Source organism: Ictidomys tridecemlineatus, chromosome X, assembly GCF_052094955.1.
Source record: "Ictidomys tridecemlineatus isolate mIctTri1 chromosome X, mIctTri1.hap1, whole genome shotgun sequence".
Taxonomy (NCBI): Eukaryota; Metazoa; Chordata; class Mammalia; order Rodentia; family Sciuridae; genus Ictidomys; species Ictidomys tridecemlineatus.
In genome coordinates, this window is record NC_135493.1 from 27616720 (window position 1) to 27636298 (window position 19579).

Below are 19579 nucleotides of genomic sequence, written 5' to 3' on the forward strand. Positions count from 1 at the left end.
CTGCATACATAATTTTTCAAACCAAGCCCATGTTAATTATTTTTTAAACCATTAAATATGGTTTGAACTCAACTAAACCAAAAATATAAATTTTCCATGTTACAGGGTGTCTCCTGCCTATCTGTTAATGCTGAGATATGGTTATAGAAATTTTTCATTTCAAGTTCTGTAGTGTAGGGAACAGAATTTCCCAGTGGTAAAAAGAATTTATTCTATTGATTTCTTTCATCCCAGGTGGGTTTCAGATGTTTGATCTTATCAATATCAGATCAAAATTCCTTTGGAGAGCTCTTGCTTCCATACCTAGAATGTTTGTAGCCTATGGCATATATCACTAGATTGATCATTGTACTGTTTTATGCTGAGCCTGGTAACAGTTTCAGCATTCTTCTCAACATGGTGCTCTAGGCAGCCAGCAGCCTCTATATATTGTTTGGAACTGGAACAAGAGATGAAACCAATTTGCTAACTCTGCTTGATCCCACAGAAACAACTACCACTCTTTCATCTCATTCTGGGTTTTTGAACTCGAAAGTAAGCTCAAGTTCTCCTTCTTCCAGAAAGCTTCCCTGATTATTCCTGTTCAAACTTATTTCTTCTTCAATGGAAATCTTATTTTCTTTATAGCTACTACTACATATTTTAGTTCTTAGTTGTTCCATGAATCTTAATTATCTCTCCAAATATATGTTTGAGAGTCATTTCCAAATAACAAGTTAGGGCAGGGCTCTCATCAACACTATAATTTATACCTATTTCTACATTGGCCCTGACAGAAGTGTCAAGTCTCCTGGTCTGGTTATCTATCCCTAGCTATAGAGGCTTCTGGCTATTAGACAAGGGGAGAAAGAAAGAGTGCAGGGAGCCATTTTTAATTTGCTTTGTTTTGTAGAATTTTGTTGGCTTAGTACCCAAAGTCAAATTGGAAAGAAAAGTTTCGATATGCTACAGAAACTCATTATCCCACCCTCATGTGTGGCACCCCATTCTTCTTACAACAAAAGAAAATTTCTGATAAATTAGTTATGGTAAAGGATTTCATATTTCATTCTTCTGGAGGTATTTTTACATTTGTAAATGGAAGTCAAAGAAGGTAATACTTAAACCAAAGAATCTATCTTCAGTGGAAGAAATCTAGGCACTATAATTTCCTTGGGAGGGGAAGAAGAAGGTATTTAAGGGCAGGGAGGCATAAATCATGACATTTGAACAACTATATACTGTAATTACACATATGGCTGACACTAGTGAGAACTGTAGCTATATTCATTCATTTTAGTCCATCTTTGCATAATGCCACTAGCTCTTCTCTGTGGTCTGGTCCACGTATATTTGGTGATTGAGTGCTGTCATCTTATCCCAAACCAATGGGAAAAATTGTCATTTACATGTCACTGGTCACAGTGAAAGAGCAATGGAAACAAATTTTTTACTCCAATTCATAGCTATTTATCAGTGGTTTTATAAAGAAATTGTATATTGGTGACCAGGCATCAAAAGTCTTGTTTTTCTTAGTAATTCTTTAAGTATAGTCAACCATGAGCAAAATTATAGATTGTAAGAAGAAACTCTATACTCCTTGTTTGCAGTTTTGTAGACATCTCTCTGATTCTCAGGGTCTCAAGCCCTTGCCCCTCTTTCCTTAGCAAACCTGCTTGTCTTCCTTCACACTATGGTGTCAGTCACTGAAAGAGCACAGAAGAGGATTTCTCAAGCTGGCATTCTGTGAAACAAATTTGGTAAAGTGGGTTCTTGTGAAAAGATACATTTAGGAAACCTTGCATTTCCATAGTGCTTCTTGGAACTTTGCCATGCATATTAACATGTAAAAAGCTTAGAAAAATTCAACAGCAAAGAAATCTGTTTAACTTTGTTTAACCAAGCATCTTGCTAAACTAATTTAACCCTTTTGTCAGATAATGAACCTTAAATTTACCCAGTATTCACGTTCTATGGAAAGAATTTGCAGAATTCTGGCCCACAGATTATACTTTTCCATTTTTTTAACTGATGTAAAGCATGAGAGAAAAAGATATATTCGTAAAGATAGATTTTCAGCACTAAAGCAGGGATTCAAGGTATAATTTTATTTTTCCTTTATTCCTTTTTCAACCATTAAAAATTTCTCACTGAACTTAGCCTTGAATTACATAAGCCTACAAGTTTGTGGGACTAGCATGATATAATTAAAGGTATACAGCTTTTAAAGTCACAAACATCTGCCTTTAAATCTAATTAATTTGCATATTAGTTGTATGGTCTTTTGCCACTTAGTGTTTTTATAACCTCACTTTCTTTATTTGTGAAATTGGGGGAAATACCAATATCACAGGTCTGTTTTAAGAATTAAGTTAGATAGAATACATAAAATCTCTGGATACAATGAATGTTATTTTCACTCTCTCTTCCCACCTTCATCACATAAGTAAGGTTAACCTTTTTTATAATATGCTCTACTAGGAAAGGAATATTCCATTAACTGTAGTTGTTAGTAATTACAAATCATTTATTTTTCTAAGCTAAGTTTGCCATTTTGCAGATCTTAAAGAATAAAATTCCATGAGTTGTTATGTGCATATAAGGAGCCATCTTTTTTTGAACTATTAAACTCCAAGCCTCAAAAACCAGTAAGGTGTTATGACCTTGCTAGCTATAGCTCAAGATCTTGCTATTAAATGTGGTATGCCTCACAAACCATTCCAAAATATTGACTTTAGCAATGAATGAATTATTAAATGTCAAATTGTTATTTCCCATGACAGTTTCCAAATGGACTGGGTCTGCACTAACAAGTAGTGAAATGTGCCTCCAGCCGCCTCACAGCTGAGGTAGAAATGGATAGCAAATCCAGTGGACTCATTTTACCTGGCAGCAGAGCACTGGAAGGCTCGCCCATCTGTCAACACACATTTTTCTTCCAATCTCCTTGAGCTACTTCTTGAACTGTTTTTTTGTTTTAAGAGAAAATCAAGAGATATTCAAAATATCAGCTTTTTATAGGTAAATATAAAGCACAGTCAAATCTTGATAGTTTTCTTGCAGGTTATCCATATCATCAATTAGAACCAATTGACTCCATTTTCTTAACTTATCACCATTTTTGTTTCATTCATTGTTTCTTGTTTCATTCCCTAAAATTAAGTAGACTGAAAAACAATAGGTTGAATAGTTAATTGTAAACATCCTCTAATATTTCCCAGCAGCAAAAATATCAATTAGATAATACTTTAATCTAGATGGTTTGGACTTCATATGAGAGTATAGTAATTCCTTTTAGATTTGGCTAAATTCTTTATAATATGTGTTGATGAGGACATTTTTCTGGGGTTTATGGCATTTCCTCTGAAATATGTGACATTATCACTTACTCGTGACTTTTAAATGGTATAAATAAAGACTGACATGTCATTTAATACAAAAAAAAATGATTGCCCCAGATTTTCTTGTAATTTGAGACTACCAATGATGAAGTTGTCAATTGTTTGCTGTTATAAGAATTAACCCTGTATAATTCCCTGTCTCTATAGGAAGAAATATTTAATAGATGATATCTGAAATATAACCTCATTAATGCACTCTTCACACTGTTTCTGAGTAAGCTAGAAGATTTAGTTAAAGAACTATTTGGTGTCATTGAAAGTGTTGCGAGATTAATTCATCTGGTAGGTTGCAGGTGTTCAGGTTAGGCATTTAACTGACACCCATCCCCAGCCATTTTTATATTTTATTTAGAAACAGGGTCTTACTAAATTGCTTAGGGCCTCAATAAGTTGCTTAGGCTGGTTTTAAACTTGTGATCCCTGGCCTTAGCCTCCTAAGCCACTGACATTACAAGCATGCATTACCAAGCCCAGCACATTGTGGGTTTATAGCTATCTAAAGCACAATTACATAAATCAATAATTACAAATATGTATTAATGGAGGAGCATTATATAAATATATAATTTATATGATAAAAGCTGCACAAAGGATAGAAATAAATATTTTTATAAGTAATTTATATTAAGTTGATATTAATTTGAACTAAATTATTGCTATAAAATGCTAATTACAATACCCTGTGCAAACACTTAAGAAAGTAACTAAATTTAATATAATTAAAGAAACAACAAGGGAATTAAAATGGTATACTAAGAAATATATATTCAACACAAAAGAAGACAATAATGAGATAAAAGAGAAAAAAATTACACAAGATAAATAAAAACAAAAGCAAAATGTTAGCCATAAATTCTACCTCATCAATTAGTATGTTACATGTATTTGGATTAAGTACTCCAAAAGATAGGCAGAATGGATTAAAAAAACATAATCCAACTACATAATAGATATAACTCAGATTAAAAATAAAAATAAGTTGAAGGTCAAAGGATGGAAAATATATACTCTGAAAACAGTAATAGAAGAGAGATAATGGCTATAGATAGATGGAGACAAAATGAACTTTGAAGAAGTTGTTAATGTAAACAAAAGATGATAGTTTAGAATGACAAAAGTTTCAATCTATCAGGATAAAATAACAATTATCAACATATTGTTCATGTAACAACACATCCCTTAAATATGTGAAGCAGAAACAGAATTGAAGGAAGTAATAATTGAACAATAATAGTTTCGGACTTTGTTACCCCACCTTCAATAATGGATATAACAACTAGATACGAATTCAAAAAGTAAATGGAAGGCTTAATCAACACTAACAACCAATTAGACCTAAGAAACATTTATATAACACTTCATTTAACAGGAATACAATATCCATTTTTCTTTAAGTACACATTGAACATCTTGAATAAGTATCACACATGAGGCCATAAATAAGTCTGAATAAACTTAAAAGGATAGCAACCATATGAAATATGTTCCTTCCCCAAAATGGGATGAGATTAGAAATTAATAACAAAATTTGACAAATTTGAAAATATGTGAAAATTAAAAATAAAAAACACTTCTATATAACCAGAGGGGTAAAGAAGAAATCACAAGAGTATTTGGACAATACTTTTTGAAATGTGTAAAGGTGAAAACATTGAGACTTTTGGAATTCGGTGAAGTAATGCTTAAGAAAAATTTGTAGCTACAAATTCCTGTATTAAAAATATAGTAAAATCTGACATTGATAACTTAAATGTAAAATTAAAAAACAAAAAGTAAACTTAAAACAAATAAAAGGAAGGAAATAAAGAATATAGCAGAAATAACTGAAATGGAGACTAGAAAAAATAATATAGAAAAACAAAAAATTGATTTTTTGAAGGGAGTAACAAAATTGACAATCATTTAATAAAATTGATTTTGTGTAAAGAGAGATTTAAATTACTAAAATCATAAATAAAAGAGAGGCATTACTACATGCCTTACATAAGAAAGTAAAAAATATTATAAGGACCTACTAGAAACAATTATATAACAATTAATTCAATAGCATAAATTAAGTGACAAATTTCTAGAAGATAGAAACTACTGAACCTGATGTAAGAAGATTTGAAAATCTGAATAGACAGATAAAAAAACAAAGATACTGAGTTAGTAATTAGAGAATTATCACAAAAATCCCAGAAACAGATAGATTCCCTGGTGATTTCTATCAAACACATAGAAATTAATACCAATCCTTCTTGAACTCTTTGAAAAAATGAAAGAGAACAAAACACTTCCCAACTTATTCTATGAAGCCAGTATTACCATGATATAAAAGTGAGATAAAGATATAATAAGAAAACTAAAGAACAACGTTATTCCTGACTACAAATGCAAAAAACCTTAACAACTACTGAGAGCCATAGCTAAGTAAGAATGACGCATGGCATGACCCAGGTCATTTGCAGTGACATTGCATGAAAGATGACCTTGCTCAAGGAGCAGGGCGGATCTGGGTTTAGGACAGATCAGGGTTTAGGGACTCCTTGGGTTTAGGGCGGTTCCAGGTTTAAGGTGTATCCTGCTGGGAATAGGGCGTATCCTGATGCCTCCAGGCACCCCTCCTTGAGTTCCCCTTGAGTTCTCTCGGGATTCAGAGAGTATTTTGGGATGCAGAGCCAAGTGGAAGTGTGGATTTCCTCAGAACGTGCTGTAGAGTGCGGGCGAGAGTTCAGGAATAAAGAGTTGGTGTTTGAATCTACAAGGCTGTGAGTGGCTCGTGATTTTGTGCCCAGCCAGAGTGCGGCAAACAACATTTTAGCAAAATAAGTGCAGTAACATATGAAACATATTGTAAATCACGGAAAAGTGTGATTTATTTTAGGGATGCAACTTTGGTTCAACAATTTAAATCAATTTATGTAATACACCACATTAATAAAATCAAAGAAAAATCCCACATGATCATCTCAGTAGATGTGAAAATTTGTTTAAATGATTTGACAAAACCCTACACAATTTCATGATAAAATCATTTAATAAGTTAGGAGTAAAATCGAATTACCTGAATTTAACAAAAAAAAATCTAAGAAAAACCTATAGATACTGTCATACTTAGTGTGAAAGGCAGAAAGAAGTTTCTGTGGGATCAGGAAAAAAGCAAAAATATCTTCTCTTGCATCTTCAGCAGTGTAATGGAATTTCTCAATTTAACAATAGGAAGTAAAAAGGAAAATAAATCATACCATTGGAAAAAGAGAAGGAGATTTTTTTCTACGTTCATGACAAAATCTTGTATATAGAAAACCCTATAGAATCCTCAACAAAACTATTATAACTGAGCAGGTAATAAGTGGTTGTATGGAAGATGATCTCTTCCAGCTATACCCCACCTTCCTACAGTTACCACCCAGCTAGTCCATTCAACCAGGATGGACTTATGAAGTTGTATCTCTCATAATGCAATTATTTCACCTCTGAATATTTCTGCATTAACTCAGGACCTTTGGGGAGCTCATATCCATACTATAACAAATGAAAAATAAATCCTTCCTTATCATTAATTGCTTTAAATACAAATGGAATAACTCCCCATTCAAAAGACACAGATTTAAAGAATGACTTCAAAAAAGAAAAAAATAGAACTCAACATCTAAGGACACATATATTGAAAGAAAAAAGACAAAAAAAGAATAAAAATAAATATTTAGTTTAAAATAACCAAAATCAGAATTGAAATTGAGGATTTTAAAGAAATAAAAAGTTTTATATTTTATGTAATGTATATTTACCACAATCTAGACATTTTTTATAAAAATAAGAAAATAAGGAGATTAATACATAAGCAAGATGGCAGAATAAATCCTCCAGTGTGCATAAAACACTATTATAACTAATAAAGGAGTTCAACAGATTTGAAGATACAAGATCTCTATACACAAATCAATTGTTTTTCTTGACATTAACAATTATTAATCCAAGAATGGAATTAATACAATAATTTCACTTACAATAAAGTGAAAAATACTTAGGAATAACTTTAACATAATATTTGCAAAGTTTGTACATTGCAAAGTTAAAAAATATTTTTGAAAGAAATTAAATACTATTTGAAGAGATGGAAAGAGACCCCATGTCCAAGCATTTGAAAACTACTCCCAAGCTGATATATAGGTTTACACAATATCTATAAATATCTCAGCTTGCTATTCTTCAGAAATTGATAAAATGACCCTAAAATTCATGTGAAGATTTGAGGGACTCAAAATAGAGCAATCTTGAAAAAGAACAAAGTTGGAGGATTCATATTTCCAGATGTCAACTCTTAGCACAAAACTACTATAATCAAGACATTGTCATTCTGACATGAGCATAAACAAATAAACCAATGGAATAGAGAGTACAGAAATAAACCCATACATCTGTGGTCAACTGACATTAAACATGAATGGGATGAACATTCAGTGGAAAATGAACAGTTTCTTCAATAAGTAGTGTTGACACAATTGTATATTCACATGCAAAGAATGTACTTGGACCCTTATTTCACACTATATGTGAAAATTAATTCAAAATGGATCATAGGTCTAAATATAATAACTGAAACTGCAAAATTTTTATAAGAAAATGTATAAGTAAATTTTAATGACCTTGGATTACATAACAGTTTCTTAACTATGACACCAATAGAAAAAATAAGAAATAGATAAATTAGATTTTATCTTAATTTAGAATGATCATGCTTCAAAGAATGCTGTAAAGTAGTAGAAAGAAATTCCACATGATGGGAGGAAATTTTTTCCAAATCCCATAACTGAGAAGGAATTTTATCCAGAATATATAAATAACTACTACAACTTAGTGGTGAAAAGACAAATAACACAATTAGTAATTAAACAAAGGATTTAAATATACATTTCTCCAAAGAATATATATAAATGGCCAAGCAGCACATGAAAAGTTGTTTACCTTAATTAGCAATCAAGAAAATGCAAATCATAATCACCTGCAGATACTCACTAGTATGGATATAATGATAATTTTTAAAATGGAAAATAAGAAATATTGGCGAGAATGTGGAGAAATTGGAATCACCTAATTGGTGCATCCACTTGAAAAAAATAGATTATCATTTTTCCCTGAAGATTATATAATCTAGTAATTCTACTTCTAATTATATTTTCAAGAGAATTAAAAGCATATGATCACTCAAAATTTCTATATTATCGCTCATAGCAACACTTCTTAGTATATACCAGTGTAAATAACATAAATGTCCATCAATGCAAATGTAGATAAACAAAATGTAATATATCAAACAATGGTATATTATGTAGGTATAAAAGAAATGAATTACTGATACATCCTGCAAAGTACATAAACTTTAAAAACATTACATTACAGGCACAAAATATTACATGTTTTATTATTCCATTTATATCAAATTTTCAAAGCAGGTAAATTCATAGGGAAAAATAATGGATTAATGATTACCAGGGTGGGAGGGAATGGCAAGTGACAACTAATGCATACATGTTTTTGTTTTGGGTAATGAAACTATTCTAAACTTCAACTGTTTGATGATGGTTACACATCTCTGGGAATATATTACATATCACTGAATTGTATATTTTAAAATGTTGCATTTTATGTTTTGTGAGTTATATCTCAACTAAAAAATTTACTTTTTCTTTTCTGGCTTGTTTTACTTAGCATAATATCTTCCAAGTCCATCTATGTTATGGCAAATGACAGAATTTCCTTTTTTTTTAAAAAAAAAAAAGCTGACTAATATCCCATTGCATTTATATGTAACACATTCTCTTTATCTATCCATCAATGTACATCTAGTTTGTTTCCATATATTCACAATTATGAAAAATGCTACAGTGAACATGTGGATGCAGATATACAAGGTACTGATTTTATTTCTCCTTTATGAATAGTATTATACTCAGATGAGGAATTGCTGGGTGATGTGGTATTTCTATTTTTACTTTTTAAGGAGCTTCCATAATGTTGATTTCCATAATGAATAACTATAATGATCTATGTTCCCATAAACATTGTATTTTCTTCATACCATTTCCTATATTTATTATTGATAATAAGTATCCTTAGAGGTGTGAAGGGATATGTCAGTGTTTTTAATTTGCATTTGCTTGATGATTATTGGTGTTGAGCACTTATACCTGTTGAAAATTTGTATGTCTTCTTTGAAGAAATGTCTGTTCAGTTTCTTTGCCCATTTTTAAATTGGATTGCTTGTTTTCTTGCTATTCAGTTTATACCAATATAGAGAATGAAAGCATTTACCATGGGCAGGAGGGAGGAGATGGGGAATCTAGGACAAAGGATAAAAATCATTGATATGTATAATAAACTCATTTAGAGATCTAATGCAAAACATGAGGGCTAAAGTTAATAAAAGTATATTATATTAGTAGTATTTGTTAAATAAGTAGATTTTAGCTCTTCATGTTACACAAAAATGCAATTACATGAGATGATAGGTATGATAATCTACTTCACTATAGTAATGATTTTACTATCTGTATCCCATAACATTATGCTGTAAACCTTAAATTTATGTAAAATAAAATGAATCTACCTATCACATATTACTAACTTGTTTTCTGAACATAAAAACAATATATATTCATATAGCCAATGCAAAATATCCATATAAAAAGATGAGGAAAAATCAAAATACCCGTAATCTGACAATATCAGAGATAATTAATTGATAGTTTACTATATTGAAGTCTTTTCCCTACTCATAAATATAAATAGACCTATAAATATAATCAAAGGTAATCTGGCATGTTAACCTGCCTCAAAAGAATAGTAGGATTTATTTTCTCCATTTCAAACTTCATTCCCTTGTAGCATATTTCAGAGGGTACAAGGCAAGAACAGGATTTTTTGTTCATATTAGTATACATACAGATTGAAACATTATTCCAGTTCTTTCCTCTTTGCTAATGGCCAATTCATCCCTGAGATAATGGTTATCTCCCATATTCTGAAAACTACTTTTCTCCCCTGAATTGATATCGCTCTCACCTTTCTTGTCTTAGAGGAAGTTGTAGTGGTATGTGTAGGGAGAATGCTTCTATCAGTTCTGTTCGAGTCCATGAATAAAAACAAGTCTATTCTGTAATTTAATATACTCAGCTAAACTTAGGCTATGTTGTTTATAAAAGCATGAGATGCAGTCATCAAAATGTGGTGGTTAAGGACATGGACTCTGGAATATTACACCCTGACTCTGCCACTTAATAGGTAGATGCTTGGGTTAGTCTCATAATCTCTTGGTGCCTTCATTTCTTCCTCTGAAAAATGAGTAAAATAGTACCTATCACATAAGATTACAGTAAGAATTAAATAAGTGAATTAAGTGAAGCACAGGTTGATTGAAAGGATGTACAAATAAATGTTATTAAAATTTAATAAATCCTTGTTGATGGCTTGTGCATCATAGAAGATCTTATATAACCAAAATGTTAGGAAAATACATTAATATAATATTTCTGAAAATTGGGATTAAGCACTTTGTTAAGTAGTCTTCTACAGGTTGCTACCTAGTAAAACTCTTATTAGTCTCCTTTTTCTGTGAAGAATCTGTTTTCCTCTTTCCCATAAATCAAGAGATAAGATATATCTATTACCACTTTCTACCATGAAATCTTGGGTTCCCATCTCTTTTTACTCCATTTCCCAAAATAAGCAGTTGGAATTCCCTGACATTTCAAGATATATCCCATTGGTTACTATTGAAGTTTGGCTTTTGAGGTATTTCTCCAAGAAGATCCATTAACAAAAATAATCATAAAACAATACAAATTTTCCCAAACATAATGTTATTTCATATGTGAAATAACTTCGTTAATAAGTTTTTCCTTTTCATTAAAATAACTAGGTGTTTGGTGGGCACAGAAACTTCCAAATAAAGAAAATGTTGCAAGCAAGAAAATCACTTCATCTCTTTTGAAACACAAGTAGTTTCTGCCTAGAAATAGATGTTCAGACAGAATTGTTCAGACATGTAAAATAATTTTTGGCAAAAAGTGAGGACGAGAAGATGAAAAGAGCCTTTGGGTCATTTTTCATGACAGAAAACTATGGAACAAAAGAGAAAATGATGGAGAAATAGACTCAGACTTAACCACATTTCCAAGAATGGTTTAGTCAGGCTGAAGGAAGATGTTGAACCAAAGTCACTTGTCAGAAAAGTTCCACTTTTAGTCAGAAGGAACATGCTTTAATATTCTTACTGTGCTTAGTTTTTAGAAACAGTTCAAGGGATGTGTGGTGTTACATAAATATGGTGGTAGGTTCATGGGGCAATAGCTGAGGCCATCACTTATGCCTCAAACAGAAGGAGCTCTAAGCAATTCATTTTCTTGCATACCACTCACTCTACTGTAGCCTGTTCTAAAATCTACATTTAATAGAAATATCTTTTAAAATAATTTATAGGAATTGTCTTTGAAATAATTTGTCTGATTAAAAGAGCATACACACACAGATATACATATATATATATATATATATATATATATATATATATATATATATATATATTGGCCAGTGGCCAGGATAATGGAAGTATTTTATAAATAGCAACACATTTGTACAAAATAATCAGGCTTAATATGGTAACTTAGTATCTAAAAATGAATAAAGAGTAATAGTGTTCCTAAGGAAAAACATTATAATCATTGTATATACTAAAATTCTATATGAAATAAGAGTATAATGAAAGAATAGAAAACTATGTGGAAATAATTCTCCATCATATTCTCCAAAAGAAAAAAAAGAGGCTATTAAGCTTGGATTCTGAGCCCCTTCCTTTCCTAGAAGTACATGAAAGGGTATCCTGGCTCTGAATGGTGCCAATGGGACAAAGGTCAGCCAACTAAGATTAAGAACTGATGTTTCAACTTTCTGAGCTTCTCTAGATTTGTGTTTATACATGATTAATATTTGAGCTTTTAGTTTTATTCTTGATTCAGTTTTTATCTTGATCAAGTGTTTCCTTAACTAAAGGCAAAAGAATCTATAAGCATATCTTCATAATCTTAGGAGATCATGGGAACAATTATTTTAATAAAGAATTTAATTGAATATAACATATTAGAAAAACCTATATTATATTAACAAATATTAAGGATATAATTATACCACTAAATCCTAATGACTTAATAAAACAAAATTTCTCTTTTACACTACCTATCCAATGTAGGTCAGTGTGAGGCTTTGATCCCGGTAACTCAGGGATCAAAGCTGATGGTGGTGGATCTACCAATATAGAAACTTTGGTCTTTTCAATAAGACAGCAATAGAGTTTCTCAACAGAAGTTACTTCAGGTTGGAAGTAAATATCCATTGGCCAGGATAAGTTACGTGAGAGAGCTGAGAAGTGTGGTGGATTAGGTATGATATTTTGGAGAACTTTAAATATATGTGATAAACATCCCTTGATTCTTTCTTCCTACTCATACAACATGATCATTCCCTCCTCAAAGAGGCTGATCCAAAGTACCTAAGATTTCAGTGGTGTCAGAGCTATTAAATTGAATTCTTAATAAAAATTTTATTTTAAAACATTTTGGACTATTTTGGGCAGCTCTGTTTTCAGCTCCCACCTTTTTCCTTGTTTCTTCTAATTCCCCTATTCTTTCCACACTGTTCCTCTTTTTCTATGAAGAGTGATTATAGAAAATAATATATTTCATTTTTTTCTTTCTGTGCAATTTAGTACTCCCTTTATACTGTCACAAGTTACAGACCCTATCTCAGGCTTATGCTTTTACTCCCAAATGACTACTCAAGGGTTTTGCCTCTGGATTGCAATAACATAAAAAAATTGGTTACTCTTAGTGCTGCAGTGATTAGTAAATGGTATATTTACTATGAAAATTTTCTGTTTATTCTAGTAAAAGGATTAGCTGGTAGAAAATTATATGATGTACTATACATTTGTTTTTAGCCAAGCCATAGGACATATTACCTTTAGGCCTATGAACTTCTAGTACTGGTCTCTGCCTGGAAGCACCTTCCCAAATGCACAATAAGTAGCTACAAATAAATTGCCACAAAAATCTAGATATATAAATTGAAACTTAGCAAAGGATAACAAAAAATCAAAATTCTGTGAGGTTTTTTGAAATGCTAAAAGCTACATGTCTGCTATGTTTTCTGAGTGTATGTACTTTAGTTTATGGGAATGAACACACACACACACACACACACACACACACACACACACACATACCAGTTTATACTCTGGTAACTGCCCAATGTCCAAATGCAATCAGAAAAGTAATCACTTATACCTACCTTCATCATTCTGTTCCAAAATAAAATGATTTGTTTGAATTAGTTACTGTTGGCTCATCACAGAACAATAGATCAGACTCATAGAATATTAGAGCTGAAAAGTACATTAGGGATTATTTACTACAATGCCCTCAATTTATACCTGAGAAAATGGAGGCCCAGAGAATTTTTGGTGAGTCTTCAGTTGTTCTATTCATACTGAATTGGATATAAAATCCAGATCTCCTCACCATTAGTCTATTGCTTTTTCAATATCCTAGGTCAGGATACTGCATTCCCTAAAGCTTTGCCCAGAACCTTTGACTCAAATACTTTAGACATCTTAGAACATTTTTCTTCACTGTGGCAACCAACACATTTTCAAGGGCAATAAAGTATTCTTTTTACATCAGTACAACCAAAATACACTGTGAAAAGGTTAAAAGTATTACAGTTTGTCATTCTGCTATTTTGTCTTTAAGTAAGTAGGAGAGCCTGTGGGAGCAACTTGGGGTAATAAAGGTTAATCACTGGGAGCTTAAGGGTGCTTATGCTTAATTGGTGGGAGATTAAAGATGCTCAAGGTTAATAACTGCATTTTCAAAGCCAGCAATTCCTTTCATAGAAAGCTTCCCCTGTGGGATTTGCCAAACCTATCAATCAGTTCTAGTCACTAGCCAAAGGGATTGTAAATTCAGGAGCCTAACACTAAGGGGATGTGGATGTAGCTAGACTATTTAAATCATGGGTATAATTTTAATTTTCTTTAAACAGAGTTTGGTTACCTTCAAAGGACTTCATTCTTTTCTTGCTTTATATCCAAATTATTTTGATTTTGCCTTATGGAATAAAACCCGAATGTTACTTTTTGAAGGACCATAAAGCTGATAAAATATGTTTGCTACTTTGTTTAACCTTAATGGCTGAATTTTAGTTTAGATCTTCAATGTTCCCCAAAGGTCCATGTGTTAAAAGATTAGTCCCCAGCTTGGCATTATTTGCAGGTAGTAGAAATTTTAAGATGTAGGACCTAGTGGGAAGTCTTTCAGTCATTGGAGATGTTCACTCAATGGAGATTATGAAAGCCTTGTGTCTCTCACTTTTCACTTCCCAACCAGGATGAGGTGAAATTTTACTTCAACCCATGCTTCCTGCCAAGCTGTCATGCTTCACCACAGGCCCAAAATCAATGGAGTCAATAAATCATGACTTGAACCTTCAAAACAGTGAGTCAACATAAACCATTTATCTTTGTAAGTTGCTTTATCTCATGCATTTGTTACAGTAATAGAAAACTGGTTAATGTAGAAAATTGGTACTGACAGGTAGAGCAGTTGTTGCTGTAACCTAGATGATGCAAAGAAGCCTTTAGAATTTATTATCAGGAGTTGGAAAAGTTGAGAGGAATTAAAAAAATCTGATTGCTCCAAGCACAGTTAACAGGTGATTCTCTTATGGTCTCAGAAGACCGATTGCTGATAGGAATGTGGACAGTAATGGTCATGCTGATAAAGTCTCAAATTGAAAGGAAGACTCTGATGGAAATTTGAATAGAGGCCACCTGTTTTACATCATGGTAAAAGAGTTTGGAAAAAAATGTTCATTGTCTGAGACTTTGTTAGGGGGCTTAGTTTAAAGCTGATGAACTACTTTAACTGTACAGGAAATTTCAAGGCAGCATGGCATTCAGGAAGTAACAGTAATATTACTGGCTGCTTTGGGCCAAATTTACAATGTAAATCAGGAGCAAAAAAACAACAGAGTAGACAGATTTGGCAATTTTTCAGTTTGGCCAGAAAAAGAGTGCATTTAAAGGTGCAGTGAAGGAGACTGAAGTTGCTAAAGAGATTAGCATCATTAGAAATAAGCTAAATGCTTTACACTGGGGCAATAGAAAAGAGGCCTTGAGGATATCTCAGGATATGGTAAAACCCCACTCATTCATCACAGGCTTGATGATATAAAAGAACAAATGTTTTCAAGAACTTGCCAGGGTAGCATCTTTTGAGATAAAAACCCTGGTTTGTCTTGTTCACCTAGTGCTGCTAAGGAAACTGTTGCTGCCAAGGCACTTGGTTTAAATGGGTACAGGTATAATATGCCATTGGCAGACCTTAGCGTCATCCATATGATGCTAGTTTTGCAGGCTTGCAGAATGCAATAGTTTGGGGTTCATGAAAGTTTTCAGTGAGATTTTAGAGGAAAATCTGGGAGACTTGTGTGTTTTGGGGTCAGAATCCCTGCAAGCAGCCCTTGGCAGGACAGTGTATAGAGCTCTGAGAGTGAGGAGTTGCAGTAAAGACTCCAGGTATTTAGAGATGCCAACACTATGGAACACTTTGGCAGCAAAGAGAAAGGCCCTGTAGGGCACAGACAGTAAATAAACAGGGATGGAGTTGCCCAAGCCCTTGGGAACCCATATTTGACCACTATGTGCCCTGGATGACAGAAATAAAGATTTAGGATCTGATGTGTCCCCTGCTATGTTTTGATTTTGCTGATCCCTCCTTATTATTTCCCTGTTGTTTTGGAATAGGAGTGTTTACCCTTTTTTATTGTCTCAGAATTATGTAACTTTCCTTCTGGTTTTTAGAGAGTCTCATAGATAAGTTTGCCTTGAGTCTCAAGGAGATTTTGAACTTGGATTTTTGGGCAAAGCTGGAACCATTAAGACTGGGGATTCTTATGGATGGACTAAATTCATTTTTCATTGTGAAATGGACATGAGCTTTTGGTGGCCTGGGGCAGAATATTATAATTTCAATCTAAAATGTACCCCCCAAACCCATGTGTTAAAGTCTTAATCCCTATCTTGACACTATTGGGAGGTGGTGGGAACATTAAGGAGGGTACTCAATGGGAGGTCTTCTAGTCATTGGGGATTCAATGCCCTCCAAATGTATTATGGGAGCCAGTCTCTTTCTCTTTTCACTTTCTGACCATGAGATAAGCAGCTTTGCCTCACCATGTACTTCCCATCGTGATATATGCAGCCTCACCACAGTCCCAGAAGTTATACAGTGGATCCATCATGGACTGGAACCTTGAAAACTGTGAACAAAATAAAACTTTTCTCTTAATAAGTTGATTTATCTCAAGCATTTATTATAGTAACAAAAAGCTGACTAATATACAAGATTAGTCAGTACAATCAAAATCAATTTGTTAATCATTATAGGATACTACATAGCCACTGGCTAAGGACCAACAATGTTAAATATATAGGGTAAAAAGTTCAAATAAATTTTCAAATTGGAAGGGACCTTAAAAACTCTGCATTCATTTTACAGGTGGTAAACTGACCTCTCTGGAGGCTCTGAAGGACATGCTCAAGGTCATGGACCTCAGCTGAGAACCTCATCTTCTGATGCCTAGGAATTATTTAGTTACAGTTATCCCATAGCTTTGTGCCAAATATTACAGTTTCAATGTAATATGAATAAAGATATCATGTAAGGAAAGGCTAGTAAGACAGGCTTGTATTTATTTGGCAAGCTTGTGTTTGTAAAATATACAAAGAAGACTTATAACCCAAACCAAATGCAATTAATAGGAGAAGTGGAAGAAATTTAGCCATGCTTTCTCCTAAGTGACAAAACCTTTTAAATCTCATGTTGGACTAGAATCAGTTATCCTTCTCATTAAATCCCAATTGCATTGCTATTCCTTACTAAGGAATCAATCTTGATCAATTCTTCTGGAGAAATCAGATATTAATGACTTCATTATTATATAGGTGGGTTTAGAAATTATTTATATTACTCATTGACAGATTTTGAAAATTTCATCATTGAATGAAGGTTGAAGGTATGTGTGAAATTGTCATTTATCTCCTTTTGTCAATAATAACTTGTTCCTGCAGTAAATGAAAATGGATTCCAGATTGATTTATTTCAAATCATTCAGTGGGGAAATTCATTCCCATATGCCAAACCTTTCAATTTTTTTTTACCTTGTTCTATATTGTAAAAAGAGAGAAAATCTATTGCATTCCTAATGTAACATTTAATTAATATGTTTAATTAATGGAAACAGATTTGCTATTTATTCTGATTATCTGGGAGGTTTAAGCAACATGATATTTATGCAAAGCATGAAATCAGTGGCATGACCCCAAGAGAACTATTGGAAAAGGCTGTTAGTGGCTCTTGGCAGGATGCTTCATGGCAAGCTCAGGACTCTCAGTAGATGAATGTGGATAAGCATTTCCAGTAGGACAAAGCCATAACTTACAGGTATGCTTTCATAGTAATCCTTATAAGTAAGTAGGAAATTACAACTTAAAAACCAAACCCATTAGTTTTGGGTTAATCATGATGAAATAATGATTGCTGTGAGCAATTTCCCATTTCCTAATCTCAGCGGTGTTACTTGATCTTCAGATTTGTTCATGAAGGAATAATTATTGCCACTTGTAACCCAGTCAAGAATCAGAAACTGCTAATAGCCTAGGATTTCAAACTACTGGATTTTTCTTCTTTTGATCACTTGATTATTTGACTTGCACTTGACTCGTTCTATTCTCTAGGAACCTCATTGAGAAAAGATATTTTTCTATACTGTGAAGATTAATCACAGGGAAAACAAGATTAGAGAGGAGTATTCTCCTTTGCTGAAAATGTGACTTTGGCTGCTATTCTCTGTCAGTTCAGTGTCATGTTTATTTAAGAGAATGTAGAAATTAGGAGTAAATTCTTGTATAATTTTTAATGAGGTTTTTTTGTCATTCTAAATTTTTGAAATAGAATAAGAAAAGGGATGCAGAGAAAGCTGTATTTTGAATCAATAGAGAGTTAAAATAGCCAATGGTTAGAATTGAGAGAATGGAATGGGCTAATTTTTAAAGCAGTAGGCTTTCTGGAAGCTGGATGGTCCCATTTCAGGTATAGTACAGAGAACAAAATCCCTACATTTGAACAGAAGCTGGACCTAGTTATCTTTTATTGTTTTTTCTTAACTAGATTTCTAGATTTTAGAATCTAGGAATTTTAGAATCTTTTCTTGGCTTTGCCCACAATTCACATCAAAGTTTGCTATATAACAGATGGATTATAGACTGCTCTCATATCAACTTAGGATACATACCCTAAAAGGGTACCCATTTTACCTCAACCTTATCAAGTTTACATTTTTAGGTAACTTATATATCCTAATCTGAAGGAAAGACTGTGAAGCAGAATTCTGTGTATTTTGGTTAGCTTTTTGTCCTTGTGACCAAAATACCAAATAAGGACAACTTAAAGGAGGAAATTGTTATTTTGGTGCTCACAGTTTCAGAGGTTCAGTTCATAGTCAGCCAATTCCAAAGCTCTGAGCCCCAGGTGAGGCAGAACATTATAGCAGAAGGACATGGCAGAGGAAAACTTCTCAGCTCATGATAGCCAGGAAGCAGAGAGAGCTTCAGTGCAAGGAACAGAGACCATATAATCCCTAAGGGAACACCCCCAGAGACTTACTTCCTCTAGCCACATCCTACATCCTCAAAGTTACCACCAAGTTAATCCATATTAGTGGATTAACCCACTGATTAGGTTATACTTCTCATAATTTAATTATTTCACCTCTGAACAATCCTGCATTAACTCACATATGAGCTTTCAGGGGACACCTCATATCAAACCATAACACTATGCATCATAGCAGGCTGTTGGAAGTCATATTTCAGACAAGTCTTGCCCTGAGGCTTTACTGAACACCTGAAAAATATATCCCCCTGTACTTGAAACCCAAGAATCTTAAATGTACTGTGTTTATATGAAATGAAGCTTCCTTCAATACCAGATTTGATACAAAATGAAACACAGTGAAGTTCAGTAGTACATATTTGCTTGCAGTGAGAAATGGATTAAATAAAATTAACTCATGAATCAAAGTTCCAAATAACAACAAAAAGA